Source organism: Amblyomma americanum, chromosome 1, assembly GCF_052857255.1.
Source record: "Amblyomma americanum isolate KBUSLIRL-KWMA chromosome 1, ASM5285725v1, whole genome shotgun sequence".
NCBI classification, from domain to species: Eukaryota; Metazoa; Arthropoda; class Arachnida; order Ixodida; family Ixodidae; genus Amblyomma; species Amblyomma americanum.
The window spans coordinates 518,936,858-518,962,953 of NC_135497.1; the positions used below are offsets into that span (position 1 = coordinate 518,936,858).

At 44.1% G+C, this 26,096-nt stretch overlaps 1 pseudogene across 1 annotated transcript in view; it reads left to right on the forward strand.

Annotated features, from left to right (window-relative positions):
- Positions 1 to 26,096, forward strand: part of LOC144116228 (inactive selenide, water dikinase-like protein) — a 244,568-nt pseudogene that overhangs the window by 208,497 nt on the left and 9,975 nt on the right. The window contains exons 8-12 of the transcript XR_013311795.1: positions 6,811 to 6,952; positions 11,283 to 11,596; positions 20,294 to 20,397; positions 21,006 to 21,155; positions 21,494 to 21,604. The product of XR_013311795.1 is annotated as an inactive selenide, water dikinase-like protein (transcript). The remainder of the gene's footprint in view (positions 1 to 6,810; positions 6,953 to 11,282; positions 11,597 to 20,293; positions 20,398 to 21,005; positions 21,156 to 21,493; positions 21,605 to 26,096) is intronic.

Below are 26,096 nucleotides of genomic sequence, written 5' to 3' on the forward strand. Positions count from 1 at the left end.
GCTATATCCCTCACTTGTGCGGCCCGCATTCAAGTCGTTTGCCATTGTCGATGGTTTTTTTGTTACTGATTCCCACTTTGTTATTTATTCTTGGTTGCGTGCCATCAGCTGTGCTGCCGGCATTTCTCCGAGCTCGGAACTCTTTCCAGGCACGGGATCCTACCCACAGACCTCCCTTCACCGCACTCACCAGTGTAATTTGGTATTTTTTGTTTCTCTTGCCCTTACTTGCATTTACAGTCGACAAATTTGTGCAGTTTTTAATTTTCTGCAGATTTGTTACAATGCGCTACCAATTTTTGTATGATGCTAAGCTGTGATGTGAGATATCAGGCTTCTTGCTAGTGAAGGCATGCTTTTTTCCATTCTCTCTTCTGATTTTTCCAAGGCAGACTGGTCGCAATGTTCAATTTAATACCTACATATTGGTGCAAGGCACCATGATGAGAATTAATGAAAGCCTGTTCCTCCTATATTCAAATCGGTGTGCGGTATTTCAGCCAGCTCATCTTTCAATGTGGTTATGACAGTCATCCTGACTCTCCTCAAAGAATGTATGTGGGTGCGTCACATAAAATCTGTTCATTTTTTTTTGTCATGGGCTAGCTGATCGCTTTTTTATTTATTTATATTATGTCTAATTTTAGTTTATAGAGCAGAAGACAATTTCCTCTCTTGCCATTCATGACATTGCTACAGCCACTGACAGTTGTTGCTCTGAATGTATTTATTTGCAGTTGCCAGCTGCCAATATCTATTGGCCCATGCATGCTTCCTGCCTTCGGCTGTGTCATCTATCCTGAGCTGTTCATGGTAGTTATCCTTTTTCAGTGATGCATGTCTTACCTGCCTATTTAGAAAAATATTTTCAACATAGGCTTGCAGCTGGGTTTAGGAATGCATGCAAACTCTACATGCATTTCACAGCAGTACCTCAGCTTATAATTACAGGAACTGTAGACTTGTACAAAATATAGTCACTCATGTAGCTCTTGATGCAGCTGCTGTTAACATAAAGGAGTTGAGCCTGCCTCAGGTGCTTTGACATTGCACACCTGTTGCCTTTTATGCGCATGTGTCCTCGAAAAGGCTCTATATGTTCATTTATCCCTTTAAAACATCGTGGTCTACAACTATGGTTTACCAGTATTTCTGGTACAGAGACCAAAATGTCAGTCAGTGATGTAACATTGCATGATGACACCAATCCTTGTATGGTATAGCATCCTTGCAAGGCACTGGCTAAGCTGCTGTCAGCAGATTTATTGCTGGTTTATTTTCACGGCATATGGTTATACGGCACAGTTTGTACCTCTACCTTTTTAAAACTGGATCCTTCAAAAATTTAAAATTAGTTGAAGGAAAATTGAAGGAAATGTCACAGTAACTGCCTCACATTTTGGTGGACACTTGAACCTTGATGTAAGAGAGGGATATAGGAGGGAATTATAGAAGAGGTGCCATAGCGGAGGGCTGACACCCTTGTTAGATGCCCCCTCTTTAGTTAAACATACCTCGCAATTAACACATTTGGTGTAAAACAAACATGAGACTTGCACGCTCACGAGGATCCTCATGTCAGTAAAACAAAAAGTGCCAATGTTGCCGTACTTCAGAGCTTTGCTCTTAAAAGTGCAGCTGACTGCTGCTCAAAGTTGAGAGCAAAAATATGTCTCCTTTTCCTCATGTGATGCAATGAAGTGAAGTAGCAGTCACTGACCATAGTCGAAAAAAGAAACGTTTCGAAACCCGTACGGGTTTCTTGTTCACAGTGAGCAGGACAAGAGCGGTGTCTTGTCCTGCTCACCGCTCTTGTCCTGCTCACTGTGAACAAGAAACCCGTACGGGTTTCGAAACGTCTTTCTTTTTTCGACTATGGTCAGTGACTGCTACTTCACTTCATTGCATCACCATGCCTGACCAGACGGATTTCCGTCGAACTCTTGACTACTTTTCCTCATGTGCAGTCCACAGTGCTGGTGCCATTTGCAATGATTGACATTGAGTCGCATGATACGCAGCCCGTTCCTGGAGTTGGTGAATTTGTCTGTCTTGTGAATCTGCCGTTAAAATTAGTGCAGAACAATGGTTCTCCAGTGGATCTCACGTAACTGTATCCTGTGCCACCTGCTACCACCCTTTTTCCTCAAATTTCCTAATCTCATTTGGCCACCTGATTTCCACCCATTCATGCATTCACCTACTCTTGGAATCCTCCCAGTGTTGTAGTGTGGTATTGCTTATATCTTCTCTGCATTGCACATGCATTGCACATCCTCTTTTTTCGATTAATCAAGCTACCTCTGTTCCTGTTTCTTGCATAAGCAGCTGGGCTCTTGCTGTTTAGAGGGGAGGGGTACAAAATTTTAAACACTAACAATTTTGAATTTTTTTACTGGTCGTAAACAGGAACATTCTAGCAATCACAGGTACTGAGTGCAACATAATATTGGCCTACCTAGGAGTCACTTCATCCTTTCACCTGCATTAAGTGAAAACAAGGGGCACAGCCTCAAATATTGCAACTTTGTTGATATCGCCTCTCAACAGTCACTGCTTGCTAGTGATGCTGATGGGGTCCTGTGGGCTAGCTAGCAGAACTTGTTGGCATAGCACCGGTCGGTCACGCACATAAACCTCTGTGATCACTCTAGAATGACTACAGCAGCACTAACGATGGCCAGGTATTCAGTGGTGTGAAAGGCTTTGTGACAAGCGACGCCGACGAAACTCTGACAGTCGCCAAGCCAGGCCTTGGCAGAAAGCTGGAAAGCGAAAACTTGTCACCGACGAGACAAAAAACTGAGTATCCTCTCTCGTCTTTGTGAGTATGTCAAGCGGAAACAGTAACAAAATGCACTGCATGTGTTCATGTGTGAACACTGACGAGAGATAAACACCACACCACAGTGCCAGCCTCCATCTGTGACGAGAAAGCCGAGTGAGTACGTTTATGTGATGATTGTAGAAAGCGAATTCTTAAGTCCTAGCGTGTGAAGTTTGTCATAAGTGTAGTTTTGGCAGCTATGACCTGAAATCAATGGTTGCTTACTGTGTAGAACACATAGAGTGAATGAGATGTGACAAAAATGATACATGAGGTGACCCTCTTTGTCTAGCCATGGATTGGTTTGGGAAACACAGACTTGTGGAGAACGGCTTAGTTACATCTGATTTCGTGATGTTATTGGTGTAGTAGGTGATGAGGAATTGTAGTTCATGATAGAGGATATAAATACTCAGTGTGCAAATGAAGAAAGCTAAAATACTAAACAATCTGGAAAGAGAACATTTTACGATAGGTAGTGAGGTAGTGGAAGTGGTAACAGAGTACATCTAGGCCAGGTCATCCGCACGTCTAAGCCAGGTCGTGCGCAAATGCAGAGCATTTGAGAGAAATGGTTGCGAGTAGATTGGGGTTTAAGGCCTTTGGCATGCACGCAGAAGTTAAGAACAGTGCCTTGCAGTATGCTCAAAAAGAATTTTAAACTGCATTGCTGCTACAAATCTCTCGGGCAAAAAGTGTTACACTAGGAAGTTTAAAATTCTTTCAGTGGTTGAATTTTAAATTCAACCACTGAAATAAAAACACATGGTTAATGCTAAGATATGGAGGAGAGAGCTGCGTGAGTTGCTTTGTGTTTTAGGTCCCAGAGCCTGTCATAGGCCGCATGTACTTGTAATGAATTATCTGCACAAATATATGGCATTCCTAGACTAGACAAACTCTAAAACCTCATCAATGCTCACTCTCTTTGTAGTGAACTTTGTAAAGCCTGTTAGTCACCACTTTGTTGCATGTCACCCCTTCACTACAACGTCCCTCATAGCCTGAGTCGCTTTGGGATGTTAAACCCAAATAAACCAAACTAAGCATGTCACCCCAAATGGGAGCCGCGGTTATGGTACTCAGCTGCTCATCAAAAAGATGCAGGTTCAATTCCAGCTGCAGTGGTCTTATTTTAATGGAGACGAAATGCTAGAGGTGCAGGAACTCTGTGATGTTAGCACACTTAAAGATTTATCCATTTCTCTAATATCTAACTTAGCCTGTGCCGCTTTGTGGTTTTAAACCTCATAAAACCAAGTAAAATTAGTGGCTACATCATTTCATAAAATTTCTTTAAATTTATTATTATTTTCTAAGCATTAACAATTTTCTGCTCCTCTATTCCTTCATCTTTGCCTCTCTTATTCCCTCCTCGCTGAGTAGCAGGTCAGTGGTTTTGAATGCCAGAGAAATATTGTTTTTCATTTCATTCGAAAAACTCTCTCGCTTTATTGCTTTGTTAGTTGTATTATGCAGAAATATGTGAAGCTTAGATCCAAGAGCTATGGCCTGGATAGTAAGTTCTATATTCAAGGATAGTCAGATTTATATTCAACCATACTTACATTACTTATTACAGTATCTATGCTGACTTCTTTTGTAATGGGCTACCTGGCATAGAAGTGTTGTGACCTGCAGCAGTAAACATCATTTCAAGGCAAATTTCTCAGTTACATGCATAAATAGATTAGGCAAGCTCATGCGCTTGTGAAGCTCCTAAACTTGCATTTGTTTTCAAAACCTTTGCTGTGATGCACTGACTCACTGGAATACACTGCAAATCTTCACTGAAATTTGATATGCCTAATATAGTGAGACATTCATGTACTCAAGTTTGGCTTAGTACACTGTGCTCAAATGAGTTTGTTAGCTGGCAAAGATAAAGCAAGGGTGGCAGTGTTTTGTAATGTCCACAGGGCATTCTTGCAAACTCCAGTATGTGTGTCATTCCTTTCTTTTCATGCACCATACACAGTCTTCCCTTCACACTCATGTTTGAAACAAAATGCTGCATACTTCACCATTGTAAAATTGAAGGCCATTGTGCTGCTCCACAAAATGATATCTGGCTGCAGCTGTAGTTGTGGTATGGAAAATGGGCTAGGCTATATTTACACATATTCGTCATGATACAAGCCACTTGCACGCCACACAAAAATGTTGATAGTACAATATCCAGCACTTTTGCTGTGGAGAGTGCGGTGCTAAAATGAGAATAATGATGGAGAAAGCAGACAATATATTTTGGCAGAGGCATCAAGATTGCTAAATTTTTTGGAAAGGAATTTTTGGGACGCTCCTCAGAAGGTTAAGGAACTTTTATACTTCACTACCATCTGACCAATTATGGAGTATGCCAGAGCAGTGTGGGACCCTCTAGTCAGAAACTATTGTGATATGCTGGAACGCATTCAGAATCGTGCGGCGTGGTTTGTCACTAACAGATATACTTTTAATTATCGAAGTAACAGTATCAAGCAGGACCTGAACTGGGACTCTCTGGAGGAGTGCCGTTTACGAATAAGGTTAGAATTCCTTTACCACATTTATTTCAAGGAAACTACTATTAGCCCCGGAGCTTATTTGCTGCCATCTCATTTTGTATCCAGAAGGCACAACCACGACTGCAAAATACACGAGATAAAATGCGGTACTAAGGTGTTCAAACTGTTTTTCTTTCCGCATGAGTGTTGTAAGCTGCCTCAATGTATTCTTCAATGCCAATCCGAAGCAAAGTTCCGAGCACTGTTGTCGGAATTGTGATGTGCACACGTGCTCAGCTGCTGTTTTTCTGCTTTTCCTCTTGCCCTTCCCTGAAGAATTGACTGATGTGAATGCGCTGTTAACATTTTTTATCATCTGCCATAGATTCTTTCCCATCCTGTACAAAAGGTTGGCACATGCTGTAGGATTGATTGTGTATGTATGTAACCCCCCCTGAAGCTATGCCTTCGTGGCACTGCAGGAATGTAAATAAATAAATAAACAGCTGATGATCTGCTAGGGCTGCAGGATTCCAAGATTGAGAAAAGCAGTGGGAGGCTCTGAGTCTGGTAAAATAGTAAAATTTGGCTTGTAGCAGACAGGGATCATGCAGCTTATGAAGGGCAGGAAAATTGGAGACTTATGGAAGAGGCTGTAGACTCAAGTGCACCTTCTGGGCTGGTGATGGAATGTGTAGGGCCCTTCGTTTCTGGGTAAAACCTGGTTTCTCCCTATGTTGCACCCTAAAAAGATTCTTAAAGACCAGGTTCAACCCAATTTCTGTGCAAATGTGCCTGTAAGAAGAAAGTGTGGTTTGATGGTGCACAAAGCTTAAGAACTGCTGAAGTGTGGTGGATGTCACATATTTCTTCTGACATAGATTTTTTAACAATTCTGGTTATTTTATTTCCCTTTTAATGTTTATTGTTTGTCGAGTTGCTTATAATTTTAGGATAAATTGAAAACTACATGTACTGACCGGTATTTCATTGCAATAATTATACCCATAATTCTAAAGCTGTGTTCGAAGGTAGGTGTGCATTTAGTATGCATGCTTTGAATTTCAGTGATTGTTTCTGCACTGCAAACTGGAGGACAGGTCTCTGCTGTGCGAGTATTTTGCAATGGAGTGAAAGTAACTGTAGCAGCGTTTGTTACTGTGTCGCCCAGCCAAACGTTTTCCCACTGAACCACCGAGCTTCTGAATACCTGTGGCTCAAAGCTTAAAGCTCTGATTGCCCTTTCCGAGGTTTTCTGCATTAACCAGTGCAAGGCCAAAGGCTCAGAGCTAACAAGCATTTGAAACCATAGAACTATACACAGTAGTGCTGGGACCATGCAGCAAGTCAGCGTTAACGAGGTCGTGATAAACGTGAATTACTGTAGAAAGCTAGTGTGAAAAAATAGTTGTGCTTAAGGAAAACGCTGTTTTTTTCTTAGTCGTTCATTGAAACAAAGCAATGCATACAAAGTTTGATATTTTGCTGATCTCTCAGTTTTTTCCAGCTAAAGACCAAGGGTTGCATGGAAGTCGTGCAAGCCACCAAGTGATGCGTGCGATTTGAGCCAGTGATCTGGAGCAGGCTGGGAAATTTGTGAATGGCCAGTGGTATTCACTCAGTAAAGCAAGCTTTTTCTGTAAGTACAGTTTTTGGCATGGCATTGCTTAGGGATGCATGCATTAAACTGGCTACTCTGCACCTACCCATGCTTCAAGAACAGTGACATACATGAAAAAAATTGATAGGTGAAAAAAAAAATTTTCCGCTTCTGGTATGTTTTTTGAGGAAAGTATTTGCCATTTAAAGGGCTCAGTGTGCTGTGAAAAACCTTAATAATTATTTGCTTGTTGTGGCCTTTAGACTAATTTCTCCTTCCACGTCTTTGTTGGCCTGACCTTGTAGCTTGCCTGCATGAGATTGCATGAGATTGGCTGCTACCTACAGTTTGCTTTTTGCGCCTTTTTTATTGGTGGTCACATTCTTTGCGTGGCAGTGTCATGCAGTTTGATAAGTAATCTGATCTGATTTCTGCGTTGGCCTGAAGTTCAAGCTTTGAGATGTGGGGGCAGGTTTACAGTGCCCCCTTGTTCGCTCTAACTGCAGTTTCGCCATGAGGGTTAGTCCTTTTTTTATTGTTATGCAGTGTCATTTGATTCGTGCATATATTAATGAAGTGAGCACAATTTTTTATAATAAATGAACACTCATTTTAACTGCAGCCATTATAAGTGCGCTTGACTCTAAAACGGCGGTATTCTGGCATTCAGTATTACACCTTAAAACCAGCCGGAAGACACAACACGGATGAGAGAAGCACAAGACGAGGCTGGTCTAACAACTTAAGTTTTATTGAAGGCAAGCGGCAAAAGAAGACCTGCAAAGAGATGCACGCGTGCAAACCCCAAAGCAGTGAGAGGGCGAAAAACAATCGAAAGGCACTGGCACACTAGTAAACCATCTAAAAAAACAAATTCCTGAGGGTTCACCGACGGCTTAACCACGCACATGTTCTTAGCCTTACCGATGGCGGCTAATGGCGGCTGGGTTCCCACTTGTCCATCTCACCAACCTGTCAGAGCGTGTTTTCACTCGCTCGAGGGAAAGGAACACATACTCGGATGATGCTGACCTTACCTGAACAGTATTTCGCACAGTCTCAAGAAAGTTGCGGCAAAGTTTAATGTTGCTGTTGTCGTAACAGCTAAGTGCAAGATAAGAGGCCTTTGCGCCGCTATTAAAAAAGGCTTGATAAAACTATGGGTAATCGTTTACAATGTACAGTGTCACATATAAAAAGGTTCACCACTTGCAAAAGTGATGGAGTTTATTGCGTTCCACTGCCTTATGGCTGCAACTACTATGGGCAGACAGGCAGATGTCTGAATTTCCACCTGACTGAGCACTTTCAATCTACAGGGGGAAGGCAAATTCTAATCTGGCACTGCACACTCAATCTTTTGAATGCAAATCTGTGGATGGCCTGTCTCTTTGCACACCTAATTTCTGCAACACATCAGTCGTTTACGGAAGGGAGAAATCTGTCGGCAGATAGTTGAGGCTTACTGCATCGGTAACACTAAGGACACGTGTGGCTAAGCCGTCGGTAAACTTTCGCTGTAAGGAATTTGCTTTTTTAGATTCATTAGTATGCCAGTGACTTTTGATTGTATTTCCTCCTTTCACTGCTTTGGGGAGTTGTGCACATGCATGTCTTTGTGGATCTTCTTTTGCGGCTTTCCTTCAATAAAATTTCAGTTGTTAGTCCAGCCCCTTCTTGAGTTCATGCCTTATCCTGTGTTGTGTCATCTGTTTGTTTTTAAGTTGAGTCAGTATCAATATATCTCTATTGGCTACTACCTGATGTTGCCACTTGTATTTTGCAATTCTATGTTATAGGCTTTTCAAGAGCGCATCGAATAAAGCCTTTTTTTTTCTTGCAAAGCTGCAAGTTGTGACTGCTTATTTCGCATTTCTTGAAATGTCCTTCGTTCAGATCTGGCTGTGTACATGTGCTTCAGGTGCTCGGTTTTAAACATTATGCCTCTCTGAGAAGCAGCGCCGGCATTTGATGACTGTAATTTGCGTATTCGAGGCCGAAACGCATACGCTGGCATCCCTTGCGTGCAGATCAAGATGATGTCGTTCGGCGACCTCTTCGGCCCACTCTGTGACTCGGAGTTGAACCTCCGGGTCCCAGCTAAGCAGCGCGGCCTCCCACTGCGATTGAGTAGAGAGCTGCAGACTGTTCGACGGCTTCTCTTGATTACATGAGTATAGGATGATGTGTGGTGTGTCTGCCTTAAGGTGTCTGCAGAGAGAACAGATGGGGTTAAACTGCTCTGGGAACCATATAGAGTACATGTACGGATTAAAGAAAGTGTCTGTTTGGAGCTGCCGCCAGCTGAGTTATGTTTTACTTAGAGATGTACGTGGTTCTTGGAGGATTTGTCATTCTTTCTTGAAGTGGTTAGTAATTTCGTTGTAGGTTGTCACTCGCTCCTTGGCCGACCTGAGCTCAGGGTAGCGCACCTCCCGGTTAACCACGAATCCTTGGTCAAATCGGTGCGCCGCCTCGTTTCCAGGATGGCCCGAATGGGCGGGGACCCAGATCAATGTGATCTGGCAGGTATTTGAGATTTTTTGTAATATATTGATGGCTGCAGAGTGGGCCCTTCCTTTGGCAAAATTTCGAATTGCAGTTTTAGAGTTGCTGATGATGTATTTGGCAGTGGTGGAGGTAATGGCTAAAGCTATGGCAGCTTCCTCTGCCTCCTCCAGAAATTTTGTTTCATCGATTGTCGCCGATGCGAGGGGAGAACCTCGATGATCAAAAACTGCTAGGGAAAGGCGTCTCTGTCCGCATGTTCTGCCACGTCCACATGCACCGTGTCTTTCTGAACTGAAAATCTTTCGTGAAGTTTTACTTCCCTAGCAGTAGTCTGGTTGCATGTTTTTGTGCAGAGGATGGACTAGTAAGTGTTTATGCATGTGTCTTGGAATTGGCAAGGTTGTGTACGGGTTCCTTCATATTGTATTCCTGCCGTCTTTAGGATGAAACGTCCCGTTTCAGTGCCTGATAGTCTTTCGTATTGTGCGGTGAGGTGTGCTTCCATCATTTCTGTCAAGGTGTTATAATTCCTAACTGGAGTAGTTTTTAATTTGGGGTATGACGGGGGGGAGGTTGAGTGCAATTTTGTAGGATTGTCTAATTAGAGCATCCAGGTCGTATGGTGTAGAGTAGATGACTCTGCTAAGAACGAAGGCTTGGATTAGTTTCCTGGTCTCGGCTTCTTTAACTCCTCCTTGCCTATTTACGATGCGTCTGATGAGAAGGGAGATTTGGTTGACGGTGTTTCTCAGTTTCTTAATTAGTGTGTCGTGTTATTCTTAGTGTTTCCACTTCTGGGATGGCTGCCCCTTCTGCGTAGATTTTGATCTGAGGTGCTTTATTCTTTCTTTGACGCTTTGGGTATAGGATGAGGACTTCGGATTTTTGGGGGAACACGGAAGTCCTGCAGCTTGTGCCTCCTCTACTACTACATCTGCCGCTTGTTGTAGCGTGTCTTGTATCGTGCCGATACTCCCCTTAGTGGTCCAAAGGACGATATCGTCCGCGTACAAAGAGTGTTCTAGGTCTGGGATTTTGGTGACTTCGTGTGCCATTTTGTTGAGGGTTATATTGAATAAGGGGGACAGGACAGATCCTTGTGGTATTCCTCTGTCTCCTAAACTGAGGGGTCGGATTTGACTGTGCCAATTTGAATTTTAGCCGTTCTATCAGAGAGAAAGTCTTTGATGTAGTTAAACGTTCTTTCGCCTGCATTCAAGGAGCTTTCCGAAGCACTTGCGACTTTATCTTTCCTGCTGATTTCGTCAGGTCACGAAGGGATTAGACAACATTCAGGCACACTGTCCAGATGGCGTCCAAGTATTGCCACTTTGTTTTTGCTGGCGCTGCGGTTTTTAGTGACTGCAAGTTATTTTTGCGTGTGTGTGCATAATGTTTACATGCTTAGGTAACGTTGCGTGCATTTGAAATTTCAATAGAATTTTTGCTTTTTTTGCATTTTTAATCATAAAGTAGATAAAAAGTATTTCTAATGCCTTTAGTAACAAACAACGGCAAACTGAAGAATAGCCTCTAGGTGGCAACTCAAAATAGTTTTGAGCAGGTAGCAGTGCTACTACTAATCTTTGTGCTACATATAAAAGAAAAAGTGGGGAAACGTATAGGGAAGTGCCAGCAAGCAAGGAAGTGAAGCGCATTAAGACGGTTCTCGGTCGACATTGGAGCTGCGTTCGACAGGCTCCGAGGAATGCGAGCAGGCAAGTCGGCTGGCTGTCATGAGCAGTCAGTTTGGGCAAAGCTGTCCGCTGCCACTCCACTGTGTGAATTAATTGAATTGATCGGTGATCAATTCTGATTGGCTGGAGGTGTCATTACTTCCTTTTCTTCTCCTCCTCAGACTGCATAAGCCGCCACTGCCACGGGCCATTCGAACTTTCGCCACGATGAGTGGTGAGGCTGCACATGTCGATGCTGTCGCCGGTCGGAGCTACATGTTCCGACGCGGAGCCAGCGGCGTGACGGTGATCTACCACCCGTTCGACAACGCCGAGCACGGTCTCGAGCCAGAGTTTTGGCTCCTGGGCCTGGTTGACATGAAAAGATGAGGCTGCAAGGTTCCCCAGGGTGTGCTCAACAAGCTGCTCAATTCGCTGAGGGGAGACGGCGAAGCACAGAAGGCCGTGTTGTACCACCCTGAGGGATCACAGATCGGTGCGTTCAAGCTTTGGAGCAGCTTGTTTTAATTTGTACACCGAACACTTGTGCAGATACTTTGTTGTTGTCTTTGCCTGATTGTACAAGTATCGGAACGATACGCTCAGCAGATTTTTCTACTGCAGTGAAGCTTTGTAACCGTACGGCAGTGAAACGAGTGTACTACTGGATTCAGGACATAAGTATTCGTCGTGGTGTTATGTACTTGTACTGGTGCAAAGTACTCAGTTGTTCACTTGCATGCATTAGTGTGCTATAGCAGGTGCTAACATCATTCTGCTCTTTTTTTCACTATAGTCCAGCCTACCAAAAATGCAAAATTCATCAACTTGGAATTGTTGATCACTGTCTTGATCTAGCTATTTAATGTTCAGAACAGTGCAGACAGTCAACAAGGTTGCCATTTATGTAATGATGGAATTAAAGATTTTTCATTGTACCAGCATTGAAATGAATGTATTATGTGATGCAGGATATACTTATTGATCGTTTTGTTTCATGCTTCTGTTGTTTTATAGAATTGCAGTTCTTGAATTATTCACTGGTGAGAGAATACCTCTGGCATTCAGTCAACTCTGTTCAGTCTTTCGTGCCTAAAATTCACTAGTGGCGTGACACATAAAGTGAGTGATTTTCAAGTTCAGTGTCCTTTAAACAAAATAAAAGTGGTAGGGGTTTAACGTAGTTAAACAAAGTACACGTGTGAAAGCAGGGGACACTTAAGTGCCGCTCTGAGGGGTTTAGTAGGATAATGCCCATATGGGCAGAGGTGGTAATTCTCTACTTAACATTCATAGATGGCGGCGTACCACTACCAGCGCAGTGGCACAGCGGTTAAGGGATGTGCCACTGCATTGACAGGTGTCTGTTTCTATCATAGCCACCGGTAGGGATCGTGCGACCCATGTTGCTCTTCCCGAGCAACCTTTTGCGACAAATCATTTTTTTAACTGCCACAGCGGTCAGTTTCCTCACAATCCAATGGGCAGATTGTGATGTTGCCACAAGTTTATGTGACCTAGGTGGCGTGATGCCCTCTGTTGCGAGAAATTCGTGTGGGAGAGTCGAATCGTGCGACGGTGAATATTCAGGAAACAGTGACGACTCATAGATGCATTATTTAACAAACAGACAAGGAAAACTATATTCACTTTACAGATACAAAAAGAGTGGTCAGACGGAACACCCGGCACAAATGTTTTTCTTCTTTGCCGTTTAAGAAGCCACTATCTTGCCGAGAGTCCGAGGGGCCCGGCCGCTTTCAGCTGCACCCGGCCTTTCGCTGCCCAACTCGCCTCCCGAGCGCCGTTGTCGAAACCCGATCCCGGACCAGACACCAGCGATCCAAAAACTGGAAGTGTCCCCGCACTGCTCCGGTCCCCAATGGCACCCCGTCGTGCACATGTCCTTAGGAAACACACACACACACAAAAACTCAAAGTAGGGCACACGGGCGACGAGAAACACAGGCAGTAGTAAACGATGCCGTTTGTGGAAGACGCACTCTCCCTTCCCCAAAAAAAGACAGAATACACAAGAACCTCCCGGCCCCAACAGTGGCAGCACTACACACACAACTCGAGGGGATAGAGAAGCTGTACCGGACTTTGCAATGTGGATCCGTTGGGCTGCTCCACAACACATGCTCGGACTTGGTTACCTCTTCCGTGGATCACTTCGACGATCCTCCCCGTCTTCCACATGTGTCGCGGCGCCTTATCCTCACGGGGGAGAACTAAGTCTCCTACAGAGGTCTGTCGAGCCTGTTGTTTTCCGCAAGTGTGCGCCGACTTTAGTGTCAAAAGATATTCATTCCGTCATCGCCTCCAAAACTGCTCCAGCAATCGTTTGCGGTGCATCCACCTTCGTGTCACAGCTTGTATTGACGAACTGATATGACACGGAGAAGGTAGCGACATCAGTCTCGTTCCTGTAAAAAAATGTGCCGGAGTAAGAATTTCGGGGTCTTCTGGTGACAAAGAAATGTAGGTTAGGGGGCGGGGTTAACAATGCTTTCCACCTCCTGCAGTACTGTAGTAAGCTGTTCGAAGGTGAGTCTTGCCTGGTGTAGGATTTTACGGAGGCAAACCTTCACAGTCCTCACCATCCTTTCCCAGAATCCACCCCACCATGCTGCTCTTTCCATGATGAATTTCCATTTGATGCGTGTCTTGGCACAGTGGTCGTGGAAATTTCCGTAAAACAAAGAGTCTCTCAATGCTGCAAATTCTTTAGAGGCGCTCTGAAAGGCTTTGGCATTTTCAGTGTATATCACTGATGGCAGTCCTCATCAAGCGGTAAATCATATGAAAGCCAATAGGAACATTTCGGATGATAGGTTTGAGACAAGCTCCAGATGAACTGCTCTCGTAACTGCGCAAGTGAAGAGAGCAAAGTAAATGTAAGATTTATAGACCGTGTCCTTGTCCTTAGTGAAGAGCAGCCCGGCGAAGTCTATGCCAACCACTTGAAACGGTTCAGAACGGCAAACGCTTTCATTTGGTAAGGGCTCTGTGAGAGCTTCTCCAGGCTTTGCGCGACCTTTGAGGCACATGTTGCATTTGTTTACAACGCTTTTTACTTGTTGAAGTCCTCGTGGGATCCAAAACCTCTCTCCCACTTCTGTGAGAGCGTCTCTAGAGCTGCCGTGTAATGTTCGTAAATGAGCGTCTCGAATAACGAGCTCCGTGAACGAATGGCTGGGAGGGAGGAGCAGTGTATGCTTCACCTGTTCTTTCTCGTCGGAGAAGTGCAGCCGCCCTCCTACTCGTAGCAGTCCCTCAGGGTCAAAAATGGACTGTAACTTCTGTTAGCTTTATTGTGATTTCAATGAGAGCCCTTGGCCAAGACGGGATATGTCATCCGTGTATGCTTCTTCCTGAACAACTTTCAGCCAGTATGCTTCGGCCCTTTCTACCTCTTCCGTTGCTGGACAAGAAAAAACTATGCCAGACGGATTCCTGCAAGCACTTATGAATCTGAACACCCAGGCAGTTATCCGTAAAATTCGGAAAAAACTACTGTGGTGAGCCAGGTCCAAGATCAGCATAAATGCCCTTACTTGCAACACCTTTACTTCTTTCCTTTCTTCCGAACTTTCCTCAGGCGTTGGGACGTAACTCATTCAGAGCTGGCCAGGACTCCTCTGTCTCTGAAAGCCATGACGGTCCAAACCACCACAGTCGGTCTTCTTGAAGACTAGAGTCACTCCACGTGCCACACGATCAGTGGGGTTCTGTGAACTGGGACAATGCCTCCATTGTTCTTTCTCTGTGCAGGTTTGAACCTCGATCACTGTTTCGCACAAACTGGTTCCACTGCAAAGGGTTTCCTTTCAACCAATGAAGGGTTATGCTGGAGTCGGTCCAGTAAATCATTTTCGTTCGACCAGCATACATCATTAAGCAGCCTTCCAGAAACTTGGCTATTCTAGCACCTATCAGTGCACCCATCAGTTCAATTCGGGGAAGAATCGTACCTTTTAGGGGTGAAACTCTCGCTTTCGTGTAGATGAGTTTCGTGTCAACACTGCCGTTGGAGTCCTGTAGTCGCAGGTAGGCGCATGCCCCGTACGCTCGCTGACTGGCGTCGCAGAAGATGTGCAACTGTACACTCTGCGGTTGAACTACTGGAGCAACACATCGGGGTACGGTCAGTGAACGAAGGTCCATTAGCTCCGACTTCCAGTCTTCCCACTTCCTGAAAATATCATTGGGCAATTTGTCATCCCAACCAATGTGTCATTGCCACAATTCCTGAAAGAGTGCCTTGGCTTGTATGGTAAATGGTACAAGCAATCCAAGAGGATCAAATATTCTGGCGATGTTTTGTAGAACAAGTCTTTTGCAGTTGTTCTCTCTGTCCAAAATGCTTGAGAGAGACTTGGTGGCCATGGTGATCGTATCTTCTGCAGGATTCCAAATAAGCCCAAGAATTTTTACTGTTCCAACCGAGTCATTCAGTCCCTCCTGCGACGCAAATAGGTCTTGCAAGTGCCTTGAGTTCGACGACCACTTTCGCAAGCTCCAAGAATATCGTTGGCCTGCGCAAAAATCTCCGCATCCTTTTCGGTGTCTGCTCCAAGCAACAGGTCGTCGACGTAGAACGACTCCGCCAGAAGCGCAGCTATTCTCTGCTTTGGCTCCTCAACCCTCTTAAGGTGATATTGCAGGGTGGCATTTAGCAGGAAAGGTCTATCCTTGGTGCCAAACGGCACACGCTTCATTCGCCACTATTCTACTTCAGGATCAGGTTCTTCCCTTAAAGGCAAGCCGTTAAACCAGAGAAAGCGCAAGGAGTCTCGGTCCTCTTTTCGGACACTGATTTGCAAGAATGCCTTCTCAATGTCAGCTGTCAATGCGATCTGAGGAAGTCGAAAACGAATCAGCAGTTTGAGCAGATCAGCTAAGAGACAAGGCCCTTCTCCAAATGTTCGTTCAGGGAGGAAGACCCTTGTTCATGTGAGGAGGCGTCAAAGACAATGCATAGCTTTGTCGTTCTTGAGTCACTGGACAAAAAAGCGTGTGGCATGTAATAAGCCTGATCGGTGGCTTGCTCTTCAGGTGTTACATGTTTGGCGTCGCCCATATCTATGTAGCTCCGCATTGTACTTTCATACTCCGCGCCAAATTCTGGAGTGCGCTGAATTCTTTTCCGTAGGCTCTTCAGTCACTGTAGTGCCTGTGAGCGGTTGTCACAAAGTTGTCCACTGTTTTCTTTCCAAGTAAGGGCGACTTCGTAGCAGCCGTTCTTCATTCTGATGTTTCTTTCAAACACCCACAGTCGCTTCCGCTTCCTCATTCGGCCCTCCGGTATGATTCATAATGCCAGTGCTTTCCAATTCCCAGAAGCCTTTCACAAGTCTTTCAGTGCTTTCAAGGACTGTGCTTACCCTGAGGACACAGGAGTTGGCAGAATTGTCAACTGAGGTATGCACGGATATCGGACCCTGAAACATCCAACCGAAGACCGACCCCAGGACAACCAAGTCAGCGTTTTGCTGGGAGCATTGAATTTCGCCCGTCACGAATTTCCACAGGGGTTCAGCGCCAATAAGAAGCCCAATTCCGGGTACCACTGGCATTTCCAGCAGTAGAAGCTTGTCCGCGAAGGGCCGTCCTGTCTCTTCTATTGCTCTGACAAAGTCGTTTTCGACAGGCACCTGGACTATGTCGTTGCAGATGAAAGGAACCTCAATGGCCTCTATAATGTATTCCTTGTCACTGTACTGGCGGCAAAGATGCACTTCTACTAGACGACGTCTTTCTGGTGCTGATGTGGCTGTCCCAAACGTACTCAGCTGGAGAGAGGTTTTTTTACTTTCTCTGAGGCCTAAAAATTTAGAGATGTCCTCACAGATAAAGCTGCGGTTACTTCCCCCATCTACGATGCCTCGAATGTAACTGCGCCTACCTTCTCCAATAGCCCAAAGCCGGCAGGTTTGCAGAAGAATTTCATTGTTGACGGAATTTCAGCTGCTTGCATGCAAGCTGTTAATCTCCAATCTTGGATTCACCTCTAGTATCTTCGGCTTCCAGTTTGGGTTGCACACTGATCACACATGTCTGCCGCTACACTTCCCGCATTTCAGTCGGCGGTGGCAGTCTTTCAAGTGATGTCCTCTCAAGGTATATCGGAAGCAGCGGTTGTCCCCTTTAAGTCTTTGCAATTTTTCTTCCCTGTTTATTTTACTGTCACAGTCTGCAGCGCTGTAAGTGAGCCGCAGAAAAAGCACTGTTCCCTTACATGGGAAGTTGCGTGCAGTACCGCAGACGTCGGCAGGAGAGACAACGATTTCTTTTCGCTTTCCTGTCTGACTTGCTTGTAGTCTCTATTGCTGCCAATACTGCTCTTTTCCCAGCTTTCAACTTCGACTGTAAAAAAGTTAGAAGTTTTTCCAGCTCACCGTCTGAAGGGATCGTGACAGATGTAGCCTCACCGTTCTGAGTGTCGCTAGCTGAACGCGGCCACTCCGGAGTGTTGGCCAGCCGTTTATAATAGCCAACGACGATGTCAGCAGGTAGGGCTTTCAAAAGAATGTCTATCATCATGGCAGAATAAGTGGTCGAACTCACCTTCAACCCATTCAGTCCGGGCACATGGCATTGAACGTGATCCACGAGGTTCGCGGGCCTCGCACGTCGTCCGATGATGTTACGGACAGTAGCGATCTCAGATGGGCAAGGTGCTCCTGGATAATCTGTCGGGTGTCGCCAAAGCACTTGGATAGAATGTTTATGGCATCGTCGTAGCACTCCCCTGTCGCCTGTAATGCGGCTATCGATGGCACTGCCGCTCCACTCAGAAGGCTTCTTAAGTAATGAAACTTTTCTCCCTTTGTGAGGTTTCCGTTCTCATCAACTGCTTCTTTAAACTGCTCCCAAAAGCCGCGCCACTGTCGAAGCTCACCGTTGAAGGTCTGCAGCTGGAGGGTGGGCAGCTTGACTGCACTGCGGTGAACAGCTTCGCCGCCGCCATGTTGGCTTCCTCATTGTGGCTCTGCCGGCTGTGTAGCCAATAGGCGAGGAGCTCTCAGCAGTTCAGCTTCTTTCGCCTTCAGCTGTCCAAGCATGCTGCGTCCTCGTACCGCATGACCGTCTCAAACTCAGAAGCGAAGTCTTCATCAGCAATGGAATCTTTCAATTCGGCGTTCAGCTTAAGCAACTCGTCGTTGTTGGCTCCAAGTCTTTCGATTAGGGAGCACAATGTTCCGATGTATGTCGTTCCCAAAGCTGCCTTGGCCTCGTTGATCAGCTTGTTATTGGTAGTTTGCTGTCGACGCGCTGTTCTCTTTTCTTTCGATCTCTGCATGATTGCGCAGAACACGAACCATGGCGTCACTCACTTTCTCCGTTACCGTCGCAGCCTGGTTCCAGCTTTCAGAAGATCTCCAAGTCCTGGAGATTGCAGTTCCCGGGTTTCGGCACCATGTTGCGAGAAATTCGTGTGGGAGAGTCGAATCGTGCGACGGTGAATATTCAGGAAACAGTGACAACTCGTAGACGCATTCTTTAACAAACAGACAAGGAAAACTATTGACTTTACGGATACACAAAGAGTGGTCAGACGGAACACCCGGCACAAACGTCTCCCTTCTTTGCCGTCTAAGAAGCCACTGTCTTGCCGAGAGTCCGAGGGGCACCGGCCGGTTTCTGCTGCACCCGGCCTTTCGCTGCCCAACTCACCTCCTGGGCACCGTCGTCGAAACCTGATCCCGGGCCAGACACCGGCGATCCAAAAACTGGGAGTGTCCCAGCACTGCTCCGGTCCCCAATGGCACCCCGTCGTGCACCCGTGCGTAGGAAACACACACACACACAAAAACTCAAAGTAGGGCACACGGGCGACGAGAAACACAGGCAGTAGTAAACGATGCCGTTCGTGAAAGACGCACTCCCCCTTCCCCAAAAAAAAGACAATACACAACACCCTCCTCCCATTGCCTACAGTTGGCGCGATGCTTCTCTGAACTTACCTGAGCTTCATCCGATTGGCTGCAGCTTGCGCGATGCTGCTCCGAACTGACCCGAGCTCGGGATAGTATGAGCACAAGACAAGATTCTTGCTAGCGGTTGGTACATGTGGAATAGTGCTTTCGCACTGAAAGCGTGAGGGAGGGACAATGGCTGTCAGTGACTGAAATATGACAGTGAGGTGATATTAATGTTGATAAAGATCCAAGTGTACTTTAGTTTTACAAACTGAACACAGACACTCAAGTAGTTGCACTCTGTTTTACAATAGACACTGATTATTTTATAAATAATTAAAGAATTTAGTAGCTGAAGACATGCACGACGCTCTCTTCTGGTACAGCAGATTGACTAAACATTTACAGTTGTGTGGCCAGCTTTATTCTGGTGTTCGGTTATAAAGCTCATTACACTTTTGGGTACAGGCCGGTAGACTATGTTTCATTCCTTTTCGTGTGTCTCAGCATAGTATTGTGTTGGATTATGAATAATGTTCCCTTTCAGTACAAATTTAGCCTCATAAAAAAAATGTTTTTGCTTGCACTTTTTCTTCTTTCAAGTCATGCTTTAGACATTAGAATACATAGATCACCACCTGGTACTCACCTGTGACTGCTAAATTTATAACTGAATTTCTTCTTGGCACTGTTTAAGTTTCAGTTTCATCAACCAAATGATGGGTGTGACAAGTAGGACACATGAGACACGAAAAGAACGGCAATTTAACGGCTGATATGTTGCTTGTTGTCATTCCAGCTCTTGAAGCAAGCTGGCTTAAGTGTTTTAGTGAATTGAAACTATGTATCACCATTTATATTACAGGGTTTTTTTTCGTGCCTCATGCTACCTAAGTGTGAACCACATGTCTCAGCCATCATTCGGTTGATTAAAGTGAAATAGCATGAAAGAAGAAATTCAGATACCAATTTAGTGCTCATAGGTGAATACCACATGGTGGCATAAGTATTCTAATGTTTAATGCCTCATTTGAAAGAATAAAACGTGGAACTAATGCTAGGTGTCTCTAGTTCTCCAAGTCATAACGGGAACAAAGCCCAGCACTGATACTGTGCGGACAGTTTAACCTCATTGAAGACATTTTGGGTGCCTTGTACAGTGTTTTTAAATGTAGTAACTGTGATAACTTCCCAGAAAATGTCCCTTTCTTCAAGAAGCTAGTCATAACAACCTGACTAATATACATATTTTTTTTTCCATTCAGACATTGGCATGGATTCCAGTGTTGTGCCCCTTGGAGATTCTGGTTATTCTCTGGTTCAAACTATTGATTACTTCTATCCATCTGTTGAAGACCCCTACATAGCTGTAATTGTTCAACATTGTAAAAAAATGCTTACCTGCGTTTAGTAACCTGATGGCGGATTGTATTCTCAAACCTCAACATCACAGTGCTCTGCTGTCACTTCATTCGACTGTACAAAAAATACTAAGTGTTATTCTTTTGCAGAAAGTTATGTGTCTGTAGATTTAATAACAGGCAATAAAACTAAACAAAGCAGTATTAAATATATATTCTTGTAGTCGTAGGAGTATCACCAAACTTTTTTTATAATCAGAGTTTCTAAAGTGCTAATTTTGTTAACTTATTGGCTAGTCTGGATAACAGGTCGCTTACTGAGCAGTCTTATTGGGCTCAAAACCACACTATAAATATACTTTCTATAAACGTGTAAATAAATCTAATTGTAACAATGATGTGTCAATGCACTAGCGGTGTTTGTTACCTTACGTTGGCGGTTGTTCTAGAGCCAGCCAGCAGCGCGCGCTCAGCGATAGCACTGCTGCTACTGCGCTGACACATCTTCGTTGTTACACAGTAATAAATCAAATAGGTGACAGGCCTCATGTTGGTGTCCTGTGCTGGCACCATGTGTACAGGTTGTATTCTTATTCATTGTTTTTGTTTGTTGCAGGGCAAGATAGCGTGTGCCAATGTGCTGTCTGGTCTTTATGCACTTTTTGTGACCCGCTGCGATAACATACTGATGGTAATGGCTGCCAGCACCAAGCTTACTGAAAAGCAGAGGGACATTGTCGTGCCTCTTCTCATCAAGAGAATCAAGGTAGGATCGGCCCCTACTGCAGTAAAACCTAAGGTGCTTGCATCAATGTTTTGAGGTGTGTGTAGACCATGGCTGCCTATCAGAGCTAATCCGAGTGTGAGGGCACTAGTTGTGTGAGCTCTCAAAATTTGAATGCAGTCTCAGATTTCTTTTTCAAGTTCGTGCCCTTAGCATGGTGAAGAGATAACTTGAGAGAAGATCTACAAGAGATGTCCATGTCAGGGAGCAGCTGTTCAAGTGTTTCAGCTTTTAAATCTTTTCACTGCCTGAGTTTATGCCCCAGTACTGAAGTCATAAGCTTGGTGCAACTAGGTTGAATGGCATTTGTTTCTTCACAGGACTTGGCTGAACAAGCAGGCACAAGGGTCACAGGAGGGCAGACTGCTCAATCCTTGGCCTATAATTGCTGGCATGGCATCATCAGTCTGCAGATAGTTTGAAATCATCTCGTGAGTGCAGTAATCCTTTCCCTTTTTTCATTCTGCAATGAATTAAGTTTTCCGTGCTGTATTTGTCTGTGTTAGCATTTATGAAATGCAAAATGTGAGCATTTGAGGCTGTGTCTGTTGGGCACTATGTGTGATGAATTTTTCCAGCATGAGCATGGTTTACAAAGTTCAGATAAACCTTACTTAATACCCAAAGAATCACCACACTGATGATGTAGTTTGCCCGTGGAAATACCTGACTGTACTGCCAAAGCTCATAATTTGAATTTCTGGATAATTCGAACTGTACGACTGGGTCTGGCCATGCTGCACTGGGGTCTATGTGAAACATAGCCCATTAATTTGTTAATTTGAACATGAATGGTTTGTGCCACCAATAATTCGAACAACATGCCACCGCGCCTGGGGTCGGGGCACGCGGTGAACCAAGAAACATCCCCACTAGGCTTGACCACCTCTTCGGAGAAGTGGGCAGGGTTAAAATGGCATGAGAGGCTGGGTAAACGAGGGAGGGTTTCTCTCTCTGTGCTAGCGGTGGCAACTAACTGCATGACCTCCGAGCCGGCTTGCTTGTATGTGTTGATCTCAAAGGCTTCAGTAGCTTCCTGGGTTGGGTTTTGCTGTTGAGAAGTCGATCACATGACCAGCAACGAGATGCTTACAGCGAATCAGACATGTCGCAGCGTCTCCAGCACTCCAAATCCGAAACCACGCAGTCATGCACGAAACATTTTGACGTGTGCGAAATGAAAGATTTGGTGCTTGGCTGATGTTTGCTGCTTGTCTGTCTCGGCTTTTCAGTGCCCTTTTCATGTGATTGGTTGCGGCCGGAGCAGTCAACCTACACGGTGTACCGCATTTAGAATTGTCTTCTGTCTGCAGTAATTACTGTGCCAAAATGCTTGAAGAGAAGGTTTGATTTTGATTTTTGATTTATTTGTTTCTTTCTGATGCAGAAAGAGGAGCAAGAGCAAAAGGCGAAACGCCTGACGATGGCTCTTGCCCCGCATACAGTTTGGCACAAATGTTAAACATAGCTTTAAAAAAAGTTTCACACCAAAAGTTCTGGGGGAAATAAGAAGGGGAAAGAAAGGTAAATAAATCATGTAACGAAAAATAACAGTATACAGCAAACAATAATTTTTACATGCCGACACAAAGTACTTGGTACAAAGATTGCAAATATAACAAAATTCTGAACATGGTTGTTGCAAGCTTTGGAACAACAAAAATTGCAACATCATAATAACAAAACAACAGCAAGATACCAATGAAAATGCACTCCTAAAAAATAGCAATTAGGGACAGAAACATGGCAGACTATGTGAGTTCTAAGTTATTTTCCAGCAGCAGAGCTTTAAGCCTGTTTTTGGAGACATTAGCACTCAGATATGTTAATCCTTGTGTATTTTATTTAGAAGGTTAGCTGTTTGATATTCAATATGTTGTCGTCCATAATTCGTTCTTATTTGTGGTGGCCGTAAAGTTTTCCTACGGAGTGGGTATGCTGGAGCTGCATTGGATTTTTGTACACTGTAAGGCTTCGCTTTTTTTATGTACTGAAGCAATTTGAAATAATAAATTTGATTGGCTTTTAGCATTTTGTATTTCAGGAAAAGCGGCCTTGTCCGCAGTAGTTCCGGTGGGCCGTGATATTGCTCAAATATTCTTAACACTTTTTTTTGCAGGGTAATTAATCTTTTGTAACTGTGACTTGTAGTGGTACCCCAGACTAAAGCACAGTAGGAAAGCTTGGAGTAAAAGAGTGAGTAAGAAAGTACAGTTCGTAACCATTGAGGGATGAGTGGACAAATCTTAAAGATGCAGCCAATTGTTTTACTTAGGTCAGCTATGAGGCTGTTAACATGAGAATTCCATGATAAGCTTTCTTCAAACCACACGCCTAAAAATTTTTGAGCCTTGACTTGAGCGATTTCTTTGCCATCAAACAGAATTTCTATGGGAGATTTCCTAGGCTTGTTTAGCAGTGCAAACAATATGTATTTCGCTTTCTCAATGTTAAAGCATAATTTATTTGTGTTTAACCAAGTAGACAGGTGGAACAAATAGTTATTGACAGCATGTTCAATATCCAGGAGTGAATGGCTAGAGAAAAATACGTTTGTGTCATGTGCATACATGATTAGTTTCGGGGTATTAGGAATAGAGCATAAATCATTTACGTATGTTACGAACAGCAAAGTCCCGAGAATAGATCCCTGTGGAACGCCTTTTTTAACTGGCAGAACTGGAGATGAATATTTATTAAAACTGACAAATTGATAGTGGTTTGACAGATAGCTTTTTATTAATTCTAGTGGTATTCCGCGGATCCCATACCTATTCAGTTTAACTAGGAGGACATCATGACACACAGAATCAAATGCTTTACGCAGATCTAGAAATAGTCCAAGCGTATATTGTCTTTGTTCAAAATTTGTTATTATCTCATTTTTTATGTTTAGCAGGGCGGGTTCTGTAGATTTTTTTTGAAATCCGTACTGCATATTACTGATTACATGATATTTATCGAAAAAGTTTTGTATCCTGACGTTGATGGCATGTTCAAAAAGCTTGAACAGGATCGGCAGGACTGAAATTGTTTGGTAGTTAGTCAAAGCAGAGCTGTTCCTACCCTTAAAAATCGGATGTACGCGTGCTATCTTCAAGCGGTCTGGAAACTCGAGCATACAATTCATGATATGAGCCAAAGGAATAGATAATAAATCAGCTACATATTTTATCGGTCCACATGAAATGTCATCATAGCCAGCAGCTGTATTATTTTTTAACGTATTAATTATTCGTTTCACTTCGGAAGGTGTCACGGGAGTGAACATGATCGAATTTGCAAAGTCAGCACAACTAGTAACAGAGTTATTTTTTTGTTTTGTGTTAAGGTCGGCGCATTCGGAGCAAGAAACAAAGTAGTTATTCATGGCGATTGCAGCTGCACAGCCAGACAAGACGCCCTTCGGCGTTGTAATATGCAAGTCTACACACGGTTTCTCTTAATTGGTTAGGCTTTTTACTTCATTCCATATTTTTCGGGGATTGCTTCTTATTTTTGAAAATAGCTGCTCATAATAATGAGTTTTCACTTGTTTTACCAGCGAGTTCACCGTATTTCTATACTTCTTGTATTCAGTAAACTCTGTCAGGTCACGACATTTAACAAAGGCGTGGTACATCTTGTTCTTTCTATTTATCATCTTCAATATAGCTTTGCTGATCCATGGTTTCCTTATTTTTTTACTGTGCCGCTTCTGCGTCTTTACTGGAAAAGACTGATCGTAGCACAACATAAGTTTATCGAAAAACACATCATACGACTTGTTCGGGTCTTTTTCACTTAGAACAGGTTGCCAGTCAGTGGTACTGATAAGAGAGCGAAAGACTTCCAGAGCGCGTTCGTTTATAATGCGTGACTCTTTAATTTCTCTTTCTTTATTTTTAAAATTCGCAAGTGGAATGGAACAAAAGGTTGGTAGGTGGTCGCTTATATCTACTGATAATAATCCAGAAATACTGCCGGCGCGGATGCATATTACTGATACAGATATCTAGTAGCGTGGCAGATTCTGCCGTGAGTCGGGTCGCTTTTGTAGTAAGGTTCACACATGCAGTGGAATTTATCAGTTCGTTCAGTTGCCTCGCCGGTGGGTTGTCAGAAAGCATGTCGATATTCACGTCACCCATGACTGCAAAGGGAAGCCCTGAACTACTGAGGTAATGAAGAAGAGCTTCAATGTGTTCAAAAAAGTGTAACTTGTTCCCTGCTGGTGGCCTATAGACCTCCTGCATGTTTGTAAACAAACGAGGTGGCGCTGCAGTTGCTAGCGAGCTCGTGGTAGGCAAAAGGTCGGGGAATGGCGTCGCGGATAGGTGTTGAGCACGGGTTTTCAAGGCTTGTAGGCACGTTTCCAGTTTCTGCAAATCATAGCAATGGTCGATGCTTCCAACTTAGTAATTTGTTGAAGAACACGAGCTCGCGTTGGCCACGTGCGGCCTATAAAGAGAAATAGTTTGCCACTGTATTGCATATATGGTTAGTAGTAAACATGTAGAAAGCGTTCCTGCCGTTTATTTATGCGCTAGGCATTGAATGAAACAAGTTTTGACACTGCACTAGCCGGAATGATTTTACATCGGGACAGTAGTGAGGGGAAGTGCTGGCCTTGTTTCGTCGCAGCAGACGTGCGCTCATCGTCTGCTGACATACGTATGTGTCGCGCTGTGCGAAAAGTGAGGACAGCGTCGTGTCCCCGATCTCCTGTCTCGCTTAGCGCTGTTTTTAGCTGCATGACCACGCACCAGCCAGGGCGACTTGTCCTCTTGTTAAGCTGGCTGATTTGGTGAAAATGTTTGATTTCTAGAATTATTTTCTTTCCTAGCCCTGAAGTCTAGTTTCGTGACGAAAAGTTATAGCAAAATATTGAGTACAAATTTATAAATTACGCTTTTTAGAAGTGTGGTCGTCAAAAATTGTGAA